A 14,579-nucleotide genomic window follows, 5' to 3' on the forward strand; every position below is an offset into this window, starting at 1 on the left:
ATGAGAATATGGTTGCAGTGACCTTAAATGGCTTGGGTCCAGAGTACAAGTCTTTTGACACTTCAGTATCTGTGCGGGCTGAGATGCCTGATTTTAATGAGCTGGTTGCATTATTGATTCATGAAGAGGTAAAGCTTGGCTTAGCTACAGGGTCAAGCAGCTCAAAGAATAAGGATGCAGTTTTTTATTCGAATTAACGTGGTCGTGGTAGCCGTGGTAGAGGCTATGGATCTGGCAGAGGAGGCCAGCAGAATGCATCCTATAGTAATAGCAATCAGCAGTCATCAAATGCAAGAGGTAGTGGCAACTTTCGAGGTAGGGGGAGATCTAACTCCCGTGGCAGAGGCTCATGGCAGCAGCAGCGTCAGTCAGACAATCCAAATAAAGATAAGGATTGTCACTACTGCGGAAAGTATGGGCATATTGCAAAGGATTGCTGGAAGAAGCAGGGAAATCAGAAGGGCAAGCAACATGGACATTATGCTACGTCCAGTCAGGCAGATGACTCTGGTGATAGACTGTTTGCCATGCAATATGTCAAAGATAAGGCTGCTGAAAAATCATCTGATGATGCAGTGTGGTACATTGACTCGGGGGCGTCGAATCACATGACCCCTCATGGTGATTGGTTCACGGATATGGTGGCTGAAAAGCATGGCTATGTATGCACAGGCGATGACATGCAGCATAGCATTGAGCATAAAGGCAAAGTGCCTCTGGTTGTACATGATGGCAGGAAGAAGAATCTTCATGATGTTTTGCATGTCCCTTCGATTATGAAGAACCTATTGTCTGTGGGCCAAATGACAGAGCAGAACTTGCAGGTTCGCTTCAATAAGCATGGCTGCTTTATTGAAGAGTTTGGCAATGGATGCAAGTTGATCGCGAAAGGCCACAGAAATGGAAGAATGTTCACTCTTGATGCTACACTGCCAAAGTTGAATTCCGCTATGTTTGCCCAGGGTTCTGGCACTATCAGGGACTTAGAGATTTGGCACAAGAGAGTGGGGCATGTCAATTTGCAGAGGCTGCAGACCATGCAGAAGAAGCAGCTGGTAACAGGGTTACCTAGATTCCAATATTCAGATATTGGTCATGTATGCGAGGCTTGCCAGTTTGGTAAGCAGTCACGATTGCCGTTTGTCAGGCATGTAAGACAGAGTACACGACCACTGCAGTTAGTGCACTCTGATGTTTGGGGACCAGCTCATAATGCATCAATGGGGGGTTCCAGATACTATGTATCTTTCATTGATGATTACAGTCGATATACCTGGCTTTACATATTGAAAACAAAAGATGAGGTCTTTGTTGTTTTTCAGAAATTTAAGGCACAGGTTGAGAAGGAATTTGAGTGTTACATCTCTTGCTTGAGATCTGATAGCGGTGGGGAGTATGTCTCCAATGAATTTGCTGATTTTTTGGCTGAAAATGGCATTCGTAGGCAGCTAACCTGCAGCTACACTCCGCAGCAAAACGGAGTAGCTGAAAGGAAGAACAGGGTTCTGATGGAAGCTGCTAGGGCCATGATGAATGAGAAGCATATGCCGCTTTACTATTGGGCAGAGGCTGTTGTGATAGCCGCATATATTCTGAACAGGACTCCCACTGTAGGCATTCATGACATGACACCGTTTGAGAGGCTCTATGGCTATAAGCCGGATGTAAGACACATGAAGGTCTTTGGCTGTCTTGCTTATGTGCACATTCCAGATGAGAAAAGGAAAAAGCTGGATCCCAAAGCGCATAAGAGTGTGTTCATTGGATACTCGCAGGAGAAGAAGGCATACAAATGTTATGATCCCTCTACCAGGGAGACTTTGGTAAGCAGGGATGTCATCTTTGATGAGCTGGGCTCTTGGTATGTCTCACCAGTTGCAGTGCCATCTGATCTGCCTTCCACTCATGTCTCTACAGTTGATATGCAGCAGAGCACTGCTATGACAGGACCTATCAGTCAGACAGTATCCCCATGGACAGGGAGATTGAGGAGCTCACCGTCCACTGACACGGGTATGTCAGTGAGGGGGAGACATGATGTATTGGATAGTAAAGGAAAAGAGAAAGCTATTGAGGATGGTATGATGACACCTGGCAGAATGACTTCGGGCTATGAGTCTAGTGATACTTTAGACAGCGAACTTGGTATTCCGACTGTCTATACGCCTGGCACGAGGCAGAACAGGTACATTCCGCCTCATGAGAGAGGTGAATCGAGTAGTGCACCACAGCCTAGACGATTGCAGAGGGTTAGATACCCTGTTGACAGGTTGATGTACTCTGGTTATTCTGCAAAGCATTATGCATACATGACAAAAGTGATGGAGATCAAAGAAGCAGGTACTTATGCTGAAGCAGCAAAGGATGAAAATTGGTGCATGGCTATGGACGAAGAAATGAAAGCCTTGGCTGAAAATCAGACTTGGGATTTGGTACCACTGCCTGAAGGGAAAAAGCCTGTTGGCTGCAAATGGGTTTATAAAATCAAATGTAAGTCTGATGGCAGTGTGGAAAGGTACAAAGCAAGGCTGGTCGCTAAAGGATATGCTCAGCAGTATGGGTTGGATTATGATGAAACATTCAGCCCTATTGCAAAAATGGCAACCATACGAACTGTTATTGCCTTGGCTGCTGCAAAAGGCTGGAAATTGCAGCAGATGGATGTTAAGAATGCATTCCTCAATGGTGATTTAGTAGAGGATGTATACATGGTTCAGTCGGAAGGGTATGTGCACCCTGATTTTCAACATTATGTGTGCAGGCTGAAAAAGGCATTATACGGGCTGAAACAGGCTCCGAGAGCCTGGCATGCTAGGATCAGCAGTTACTTGCAGAGTCTTGGATTTGTTGTTGGCAGGGCTGATCACAGCCTGTTTACAAAGAAGACTGACAGTGGCTTGGTAGTGCTGGTCATATATGTTGATGACCTGATAATCACTAGAGATGATGACATGGGAATTCAGCATGCTATGAAGATGCTGAAATCTGAATTTGACATGAAAGATCTGGGAGATCTGAAGTATTTCTTGGGTATTGAGGTCGTACCAGCTGAAAATGGCTTATGGCTGATGCAGAAGCACTATGCCATGGAAATGCTTAAGAAGTATAGCATGGCTGAATGCAAACCACTGGATACACCTCTGGACCAGAATGTAAAGCTAGACATGAACACTGGGGCTGAAGTAGAAGATGTGACTATGTACAGGCAGATGGTCGGCAGTCTGATTTACTTGATCATCACTAGGCCTGACTTGAGCTATGCAGTAGGGCTGATAAGCCAGTTTATGCAAAAGCCGAGAAAGCCGCACTTGGATGCAGTTAGACGCATCATGAGGTATGTTAAGTCCACTATAGACTATGGGCTGTTCTATGTCAGAGATAAGCCCTTGATACTGATTGGATACACAGATGCAGGTTGGGCAGGATGCTCAACTGACAGACGATCTACGAGTGGCTATGCCTTTGGCTTTGGTAGCGGCATGATTAGTTGGAGCAGCAAGAAGCAGCCTACGGTTGCTTTATCTAGTACTGAGGCAGAGTACAGGGGGGCTGCATTGGCAGCATGTGAGATTGCTTGGCTGCTCAAGCTTATGGCTGACTTGGATATTCAGGTTGATGCTCCAGTGAAACTGTTATGTGATAATCTGAGTAGTGTACTCCTGGCCATGAATCCAGTTTACCATGCCAGGACAAAACACATAGAGGTACACTACCACTTTATTCGTGAGATGGTCCTTGCAGGAAAGGTTGATCTTATGCATGTGAGGACTGATGAGCAGGTAGCAGATATCTTTACCAAGTCTCTGGGTAAAGATAAGTTCTGTGGTTTTAGACAGCTACTTGGAGTACATATGCTGTCTTGAGCTTGAGGGGGAGTGTTAGAATATCAAGCTCATTTAGTGTGTGTTGACCGAGATGAGCTGGACACAGCTAGTCTAGCCATAGTAGTTAGGTACGTTAAATAAGTCGGTGCCTTTAGTGTGAATGGTCTTATGACCGTAGGTTGTATCTTTCACTATAGAGTGTGGTATGAATAATGGAGTGTGTGAGAGGAAGCTAGTTGCTTCACTCTGTCCGTCATCTATCTGCCTCTTTGAATTTGAACAACCACAAGGAGGAGCCTGAAGTCCAGTCTAGGTTTACTTCATTAAAACCTAAAAAGACTATTAAACCACGGAAGAAGCTTGCACATAAGAAAGGACCACCAAAGTCATACCTAGAAATATTACACTTATATGATTTTCAGCCTTTCTCTTCATTGCAACTTTGACTTCACTTTGTCTAAATTGCTCCCGCATTCAGTGAAAGGTTTGTAAGGGACTAGACACTGCCCTTGTCCTAACAAGTGGTAAGACCTTCCCAATGACCACAACATATGCTGATGTCCATCCTCAAATTCAAAAGTTTGATGGTAAGGATTTCCATGCATGGCAGGTACTTATAAAATACAAAATGATGGAGAGAGGGTATTGGCCTCTTATTCAAGGCAGTAGAGTTGTAAACTCTGCAAATATGATTGATATAGAGGATGACCAACGGGCTCAAGCAATCATAATGCTACACTTAGATGAATCCCTGATTCATCATGTTGATAAACTAAACACTACTAAAGAAAAATGGGATGAGCTTGAAAAGCTCTATGGAGCCACTGGCAAGAATACTAAAATCTTCCTTAAAATTGAATTCTTTAGCTTGGAATATTGTTCAGGAGAAGATTTGGGAAAATTCATTTCTCATATGAAGGGACTTATGGCACAGCTTGCTTCTGTACAAGCTCCAATACTTGAAGAAGATGCTATTTCTATTCTTCTGAAAGCTGTAAAACAGGTGTTTCCTACTCTTGTAACCACTCTCACCAACATTCCAGATCCTACTTTGGCAAGTACCATTCAATCCTGTTTGGATGAAGAAAAGAGGAACCACAAAGAAAGCAGCACAACAGTAAGGCAACTTCAAATTCCCGTGAACAAGTATTGGTTCATACAGTTCTCATTAAATGTTCTTTCTGTAAGAAAAAAGGACATCTTGTAAACAACAGCTGGAAGAAGTATCCCGAGAAGATGAAATGTAACAAATGCAAGAAGACAGGGCATATAACAAGTAAATGCCCCAACACTCCTGAAATACCCAAAGAATTGGTGGCCAACTGTCTCCAATTCATCTGAAGATCGACTGTTTTGACTATTTAAATCATCTACCTAAAACAACCTTGTAAGCCTGATTTATAAAGGCATCCCAAAAAGGGGGGGATCTTTTACATGCCTTGTAATCCAATGCCACCCTGGCATTGAGGGGGGGTGTTAGAAGATGGGCATAGAAACCCACTGTAAGCAAGGGAGTATAAGGGCAGATGGGTGTGAATAGCCCTAGGGGCAGGGGAAACCCTAACCCTAGTTGGCAAAGGGCTATATAAACAGCCTAAGGGTCACTATCATTTGAGAGAGAGTGTACCCAAGTTGTACTCTAAGCAACTTAGTAAGCAAGATTTCATTCTTGTACTTTGAGCTCCCTCTTGTGCACACATTCTACTGCTGCAAACTCTGATTCTCAACAATTCTGTGTGCTGATTTGGTGATCTGGAAACAACAAGAGACCTCAAAAACCCCTTCGACTTGAACTTCCAGTTCCTCACTAACTTGCATATGGTTTTATCGATCAAGACGATGGAAGAGGTAATCAACATTGGAAGCAGGCTCAAGGAAAAATGGCTGATGGAGAGAGAGCACAACCCCACCCTCTAGGGCACACATGATGCAAAATTTTGGCAAGACAAAATTTTTTAGGTCCCGAGATCAATGCTGGGCTACAAGTGCAAGCCTACATGGAGAATGCACTTATGTGACATAATATATGGACACTTGGGTGGCGTTTTGCAACACCCTCCCATTCGAGTGCAATAACCCGATATTCATGCCATACCCTCGAAGAATGGGAGTGGATTTTGACCCCAATGTCCATGGCCAGTACAACTTCCCCCTGATCTACAATGCAAATTGTACCGCATTAGAGGAGGCCCTTAGCTTCACCCCAGAGAATCTGGGTGACTCCATAGTCCATTTTGTAGATGAATTCGCAAGTGTCCTGGAACCAACACCCGCTTGGGAATGGGATCATCTCATGATACAATGTCACCATGTAGGCAAAACAAGGTAGAAGTAGACCGACGTAGCCCCACCGACACAACCCCAATCAAAAAGTGAATGAGGAAGCTCATTTGGAACAGTGCAGGAGAAGGCAACTACAGAGGGCCAATCGAGGGATCCATCCAACACGATATTCAATTTCAAAGATGGATCCACCCATCAGTCTCTCTCCACGCAGGGATCCATCCCAACATGATATTCAATTTCAAAGGACAGAGTCCCTCATGGCAAGCACCAAGGAGGGACCCACCCCCAACTTCATCTCGAATTTCAAGGGCCGCTTCCACCCAACACCAATCCCCGTAAGGGCTTGTATACACACTCAAAAAAGTCACCCAGTTACACCCACCCCTCCTTTCTACCACTTCACATTAGTGCTAGGAGGGGGTAATGTTAACCCTAGCTCGAGATGGAAGAAAAAGAAGTGAAATATGGAGACAATGGGAGAAGCAGGACAGAGAAAAAGCAAAGGCAGAAGGAGGGCCTCTAAAATCAAGTTAAAGGCAAAAGCGTATTTTTGAGTGAAAGGCACCCTAAAACTTTAGTAAAAGAGTACTAGGCTCCCTTGTGTGAAAAATTTAAAAGGCTAGATGGACATAAGCTAAAGAAATAGGCCAAGTAGAAGGGAATGGGAGGAAGGACCTTGCCACAATGGCTGGTCATGTAAAAAAGGGGATGGGTGCCCATGGGATTTTAGGGCATATATATAAAGTTCAAAAAGTGAATGAGAGCTCATTCTTTAGTGTGTGGCAAAGTGGAATCTTCTTCTTCTCTCATTCTCTTCTCTTCTCTTGCTTGCTTGCTTATGAGTGCTTGAGGGAGGGAGTATGAGTGAGTGAGGGAGTGAGTGTATGAGGGTGAGGGATCTTAGAGGTGAAGCCCTCCACCATCTCCTCTCTTCTTCTTCTCTTTTCTTCTCTTCTCTCATCTCGCGTGTGGCTATGGAGGATGGAGCTTGGAGGAAGAGGCTTGAGGATGCTTGAGCTTGTATCACAAATCGTGGATCTATTGGAGTGCTCGAGACAGGAAGCAACTCAATTGAGCATCAAGGTAAGCTTACTACACTTCTAGAGAAGGATAGCGTGTTGACTATGTAAGAGGTAGCCATTAGTACTTGCTTGAAGAAATTCTTGAAGGAATAAGTAGTTTTTGGGTCTTGGCAAAGCGTGAGCACACCTCTATAGCAAGCAACATAAACACATTTTGAATCATGCTTCCTCTCCCATTAGGAGGACTCATGGGTATCCCTTGACTACTATGCGTCAATGCTAAATTATTTCCAAACTCTAAACTTGGCGGATTCCAATTTTCCCTAGAGGTATAAGCCTCTTCCAATTGTAATTCTACCCTCCTCTGCTTCTGTAATATCCGTATCATAGTTGTGGTTGTAGTCCTTATAGTCCTGATTGTAGTAGTAGTACTAGTAATAGTAATAGTAGTTTTCTTATTTGTTGTTGTTGTTGTAGTAGTAACTTTTTTTCTTTTCTTGTTTATTGTTGTTTAGTTTTCTTGTTTGTTGTTGTTGTTGTTATTATTATAGTAGTAGTAGTTTTTTCTTCTTTTCTTATTTTTTGTTATCGTAGTAGTAGTAGTAGTTGTTGTTGTTGTTGTTATTGTTTTTTTTTCTTTTCTTATTTATTGTAGTGGTACTGGTTTGTTGTTGTGGTAGTCGTAGTCGTCGTAGTCATGGTTGTAATAGTAGTAGTAGTGGTTTTCTTGTTTATTGTTGTTATTGTAGTAGTAGTTTTTTTTCTTTTCTTGTTTATTGTTGTTTAGTTTTCTTGTTTGTTGTTGTTGTAGTTGTGGTAGTAGTAGTAGTTTTTTCTTCTTTTCTTGTTTATTGTTGTTGTTTTTGTAGTAGTAGTAGTTGTTATTGTTGATTTTTCTTCTATTCTTATTTATTGTAGTGGTAGTGGTAGTGGTAGTGGTAGTGGTAGTGGCAGAGAGAGAGAGTTGTTGTGGTGGTCGTAGTCATGGTCGTTGTCGTCATAGTCGTGATTGTAGTACTAGTACTAGTAGTAGTAATAATAGTTTTCTTGTTTGTTGTTGTTGTAGTAGTAGTAGTAGTTTTTCTTTTCTTGTTTATTGTTGTTTAGTTTTCTTGTTTTTTATTGTTGTTGTAGTAGTAGTAGTAGTATTTTTTTTCTTCTTTTCTTGTTTGTTGTTATTGTAGTAGTAGTAGTTATTGTTGTTGTTATTTTTTCTTCTTTTCTTGTTTATTATAGTGGTAGTGGTAATGGTAGTGGTAGTGGTAGTGGTTTGTCGTAGTCGTAGTCGTAGTCGTAGTCGTAGTCGTAGTCGTAGTCGTAGTCGTAGTCGTAGTCGTAGTCGTAGTCGTAGTCGTGGTCATAGTCGTGGTTGTAGTAGTAGTGGTTTTCTTGTTTGTTGTTGTTGTAGTAGTAGTGGTAGTTTTTTCTTCTTTTCTTATTTGTTATTGTTGTTGTAGTAGTAGTTGTTATTGTTGTTTTTTCTTCTTTTCTTGTTTATTGTAGTGGTAGTGGTAGTGGTAGTGATAGAGAGAGAGAGATGTTTTGTTAAAGGAAATTGGTAGTAGAGAGAGAGATATGTTTTGTTAAAGGAAATGAGAGAGGGGGAGGAAGAGAAAAAAGAAGAAGGAACGAGAGAGAGGGAATAAACATACAACATAATAAAGAAAGAGAAAAAGAGAGAGAGAGAGAGGGAAGGAGAGGAGAGGAGAGAATGAATGGATAAAAAACAAAGATAAAGAGAGAGAGAGAGAGATGGAAGGAGAAGAGAGAATGAATGGATAAAAAACAAAGAGAGAGTGGTGGCGAGGTCCAGTGAGGTTCGGTGCAATACCACGAGACGGAAACACTCCAACATATGTTAATTTGTGGGTGGGTGAAAACTTTACATACGTTAATTTTTGCTGAGTTACAAGAGAAGAAATCCCTTCTCAAACAATTAAAGAAAGAAAAAAAGAATGATAACAAAAACAAAGTGTTTGTCGTAACGTAGACAAAATGGAAAATGATGAAGGTCGTGATGTTCAAGATCGCAAGACATATCTTAATCAGTGTGTCCCATATCCTTGCTCTCAATGTAAGCTGGCAATTAGAAGAAACGTCGATTGTCTATAGAACACGTACGACACTTCGATGAGTTTCAATCTGAGATCATTGATCAGGCAATCTTAGATTTTGAGCAAACGGTAAGAAAAGTTTATATCAATCATACATTGTATTTGCAAGTTAATTGAATACCATATACAAAAAGATTGGGTGTGGCTGGTAAATTTTCTATCCAAGGAGGTGACGTCTCGTCCCAAGGAGGAGTGCACCCTTTGTGGCCAATTAGAAGAGTTTGTGGGCATGCGATGGATGGAGTGCCTAAGCCAATCCACCACTTGGAAGATAATACCCAATCTATACCATCAATACTAGAGGAGATAGGCAGCCTTTGAGACTTACCTACAATCTTGGAGCCTGAGATGGAGGTAATGATCGATGCATTGATTCCCATGGATGTTGAGACTTCTGATCCGCTTAGAGAGGAAGCATCCATACCATTATATGATGGGTGCCGAGTATCTCGCCTGAAGATACTTCTTGCACTCCTAAGTGTACAAGCAAAATACAGGAGGAGCGATGCGAGTGTGACCGAGTTGTTCAAGTACCTTGTACAAACGCTTCGTTGGTTTCTTTTCGGCACTATCATTAAAAACATTTGCACTTTTTCAAGGTGTCTTATGATTTTTTTAAGGTTTCTGAAGTATCATATATTACCACTTGCAAATACCATGCCTGAGTCTCATGATGATGCATGACATGTTTTACAAAAGCTTGGCATGGACTACAACAGCATCCATGCACGTATCAACGATTGCATACTATTTTAAGGAGAATACGAGACTATGGAGACATGTCCAAAGTGTGGTTCTCAAAGGTATTGACAGGACTTGCAAGGGCAAACCATCCCTCAAAAAGTTCTTAGATACTTTCTGCTTACTCGTTCCTGGCCGCTACAAAGTCAAAAATATAGACGTGTATTTTCGTCCATTAGTCAATGAGCTTAAGATTTTGTGGGAGGAGGGGGTCACCGTGCAAGATATGAGCAAGCACGATGATCGACGGTCCGCCAATATTCGAGCTATTCTCATGTGGACGATGTATGACTTTCCGGGATTCAAAGAGTGCTCAAGGAAGTAGGCTTCCGTTCTCGTTGGTAATATCTATCATAGCTCATTCAAGGTTGTATTCACTGGATAGAGGTATTGGGACAGGTCTGGTTACCTTAGGTTATCATGCATGTCCATTGTGCAGGCCACAGTTAGACTCCTAAAGGTCACGAACCATGAAGAAGATGGTATATCAAGGACACACCGCTTTCTTGCCAAAGGGTCATGAACTCAATGAAGGTTTTCTTGGACGACCTCCAACATGTATGAATGCCCAAAGCTGGTACGAGCTGAAAATGGTCCACACGGAGTCACATCCAAACGGAATGCGACGGTTCTCAATTTTCTATGAGTTGCCATATTGGACCTACTTGCAGATCAACCACTTGTTGGATCCCATGTATATTTTCAAGAATGTAGGCAGCTTGCTATGGGACCACATCATAGGAAAGAGAGACACTATAGGGGCACGAATGGATTTGAAGGAGGTAGGCAAGATGGAGATGCTTTGGCCGCAGTTGAGTGCTGATGGTCGCTTGTAACTAATTCACGCTCCTTGGGTTTTGTCCACTAAAGAAGAGCACATTGTGAAGCAAATAGTCAAGTCTATCCGCACTCCGATGGGTATGATGCGTTCTCTCAGGTCTGCATTTGTAACGTGTCCCCCTGTCCACTAGTAGGACACGTCTTAGCAGCCCATCGGGAAGAGAGTCTAGAAATCGCCGCTCGGCACTCACAAGGAATGTCACGGGATTTGCGATCTAGGTCTTCCCAAGTCTGCCACGAAGCGGAAGCATTCCGGCCGTTCCCACTTAGGACCAACCTGAATTAGGATTTTCCTAATGGTCAAGTTCCTAGAAGGTAGCTAGCGTCGAGCCCCAGATGAACTACTTCGCGCAGAAACATTAGGGTCGAAGCAGATCTATACTACACTTGGTTCAAGGAGAATGGGAAACGAGAGGGATGCGGAGCTCGACCTCTCTGCCCGTAAGGTATAGTCCCATTCCGTTCCCCTAAAACAGCATAAATCGGGACTCTAGCTCTATAGATTCTAGGTCATTGTTACCTCGCTGTCAATTCCTTTGAGAAAAGTTCCCAGCCAACCAGGACCACCCTTTCGTAGGATGGACCCAGAGTCACATCCACCGCACTTTCCTCGGGTTGCTTCAGTTATCTAATTACCCACCACATTTAGTTTGACAAGCAAAAACAACTTCCTTAATTAACCAATTAATCACTGGTTCCTTCACGTAACTTAGGCACTAACACAAAAAAACAATATCAAACAAGTTCCTTTTTCAACATTTCATCTTTATTTATCAAAGTCTTTGGAATACATCAAATATCCAGCCCGAAGGCTATTCTAGCAATCCTCAGGGATCGCTATTCGCCCATTGACTAGTATGCGGGCCTCAATATCCCATCTCGAGTCACGGCGGCCTCTTGTGCAGGATCTGGAGGCAAGGGATTTACGGCCAGAGCCTCCTCTGGCACCCAAGCGTCCTCCTGCTCCAAGTAGCACCCACGGAGAGACCTCTTGCAGCGGGTTCGGTCCACGTACCCAGCCCGGCTAACAACCCCCTTGAATAGGGTTATGCATACAGTCGGAGGTAACTCAACTGCTTCTCCCTCCAGTCTTTTAACTTGAAGCATTAGTTGTTTTTCCTGAATTAGTTCCTTGAGCAAAGAAGTACAAACAGTGCATCTAAATGTACAATCACGAGCATTCCAGTGGTCGTTTGTACGGCCAATTGCTAAGGTGTGATTCCTTCTCCTTGAATGCTTTTGGCATTCGATCCTGGATCAATCGCAACTTGGCAAGATCCCAAGGGTTTCGTAATCTGAGTTGCTTGTTTACCCTCTTTCTTTGGGTTAGGGTTTATACCCTGTTAACCCAAATTGTCACTACCTTAGGTTTCCTTAATTATAGACAATAAATCCTGGGCAACCTCGTCACCCTAACTTGGTTGGTCAATTGCTTTTCTTGGCAATTCATTACTACCCTGGCTTCACAAATCAGTCTTCGAGGAAGAGTGTTGAAGTAGGACAACTACCCAATTTCTAGAAAATTTAACTTGCAATTTGAACTCGCCAACCTTGGTCTAAGGAGTAGCAATACTATTTTGTGATTTAGACACAAGATCGTACGACGTTGCAGCTCGTAGCACGAGATAGGTGTCAGTATCGGACTTGTGGGATTATATTTTTCTTTGTATGGTCTTTCTTGATCAGGAATACCTTTGATCAAGATAAGGGCTTGGGAGTCTTCTTGACCCAATCCAAACCCTAACCCTACTAGGCCGATAGACGTTTTGGCCTTAGGGTTCCTATATCTTGCAGAGGTCTAGCATTTGGTCAATTGATCCTTAGGGTGAGAACCCTAGATCATTCTTGTGCGGATGATTAGACAGTTTTAACATTTCGAGAATGTGGGTAGGACCTTTGAGATTGGAAATATTAAATCGACATCCTAAGTGCGATACTAGGCAGAATTTTCAACATAGCTTAACCCTACCTAGCACATTGAGGTGATCGTCATATGCTAACTAATCATACCTTTATGATTTTCATGTAAGCTGCTCAATTATACGCGAATTACTTAGTTGATCTAACCAACCCACGATTAAAGATGATCTTCCCTTTAAAGATGCAAATACTTTCTTCTAACTTTGCAAGTACTTTCCCCTAAAAGATGTAAGTAACTACAAGATGAGTGAGATGTATCATTCCATGCAATTTCAAGACCAAATGCAGACATAGGCCTTGCAAGACACGATTTTAAAAAAACTGGGGAGCACGTGTGAACTAAGCCTAGGGAAGCTTCAATAGAAGCTTTCAAGCTTCTGGAAATAGGGAGATGACGTGTGAGGGAGTGATTATTGGAGATGATGATGGAGAGGATGATGATGGAGATGAAGATGATGATCAGGATGATGATGATGATGATGATGATGATGATGATGATGGTGGTGGTGAAGGTGACGGCAGCGGCCTGCGATGGCGGTAGTAGACTAGCGGCGGCGGGTAGCTACGGCGGGCAACACAGCAGGATCAATCCCCCCCTCAAGCTTGGGAGGGGGGGTTTATATGAGGTAAGGGTAGGGGGGTGGCCACAAAAGTGGCAGGGTGCATGCCCCTCCTCCCCATGCCCCTCCACCACTCAAGCTCCACACATACTCCCTCTCCCCGCCATGCAACGGCTAAAGGAGAGGAAGTTTTTTTTTAAATTACAATTTAATAATTATCTCTTTTTTCCCCATGAAGGAGTGTTCCCGCAAAAGACTACGGAATTTAGCCATGGCCTCTTACGCACAACACGGCTGGTTTTTGTTAGTGCTCGAGGATGGAGCACTTAGCCCAAGGTTTTTCTATTGCGGGAGATTATTTTGAGTTGCTTTTACGCGGGATCTAGGTCCTTTAATATTTTGTTGCGGAAATATTACATTCTCTCACCCTTAGAGGAATCGAGATGTCCTCATCTCGAGAAGATCTAGGGGTATTGTTGGTTGAGAGTACTTTCATCCATCCAGGTGGCATCCTCTTTGGGGTAATCTTTCCACTGGATGAGATATTCTCTCAAGGTCCTTGACCTCAAATGCCTCTCCCTAACATCTAAGATCCTGTCAGGTCATAGCTCAAGGACTCCTTGGCTTGGCATTACAACTTGTTGATGTGACTAGGGTTAGGCACATACTTTTTCAATAGGCTGATATGGAATACATTATGAACTTTTAGGTTTTCATGGAGTTGCAGTCTGTAAGCATTAGGCCCTAGGCACTTGAGAATCTTGTAGGGTCCACAATATCTTGGACTTAGCTTTTTGCATTCACCCAAGGATAGGGAACTCTTCTTTGGACGTACGCAAATGAAGGCCATATCACCTTCAATGAAGGATCTGTCTTGCCGTTTCAGGTCCGCGTAAGCTTTCTGTCTATCCTTGGTGGCTTGGATGTCTTGTCTTATTGATTTGATTTGGTCATCCATGTCTTCCAACATCTGCTTGGAAGCTTCAACCCTCAAGGTTGGATCCGAAAAGCTTAAAGGACTATGACAATCGTGCCCATACAATGCTGGAAAAGGGGTCATCTAAATGCTTTGTTGGTAAGAAGCATTGTAGGCAAACTCAACCAGTCGCAAATATTGAATCCACTATTTGGGTTCGCGACAGCAGTGTGCCATAAGCATATCTTCAATGACTTGGTTGACTCATTCTGTTTGACCATCAGTTTGGGGATGAGAAGCTGTACTGAAATAGAGTTGAGTCCCAATGGCCTCGAAGATAGCCCTCCAGAAGTGTG

The sequence above is a fragment of the Lygodium microphyllum genome, chromosome 16, assembly GCF_053477565.2.
Source record: "Lygodium microphyllum isolate KBCC chromosome 16, Lygodium_microphyllum_v1.1.10, whole genome shotgun sequence".
Lineage (NCBI taxonomy): Eukaryota > Viridiplantae > Streptophyta > Polypodiopsida > Schizaeales > Lygodiaceae > Lygodium > Lygodium microphyllum.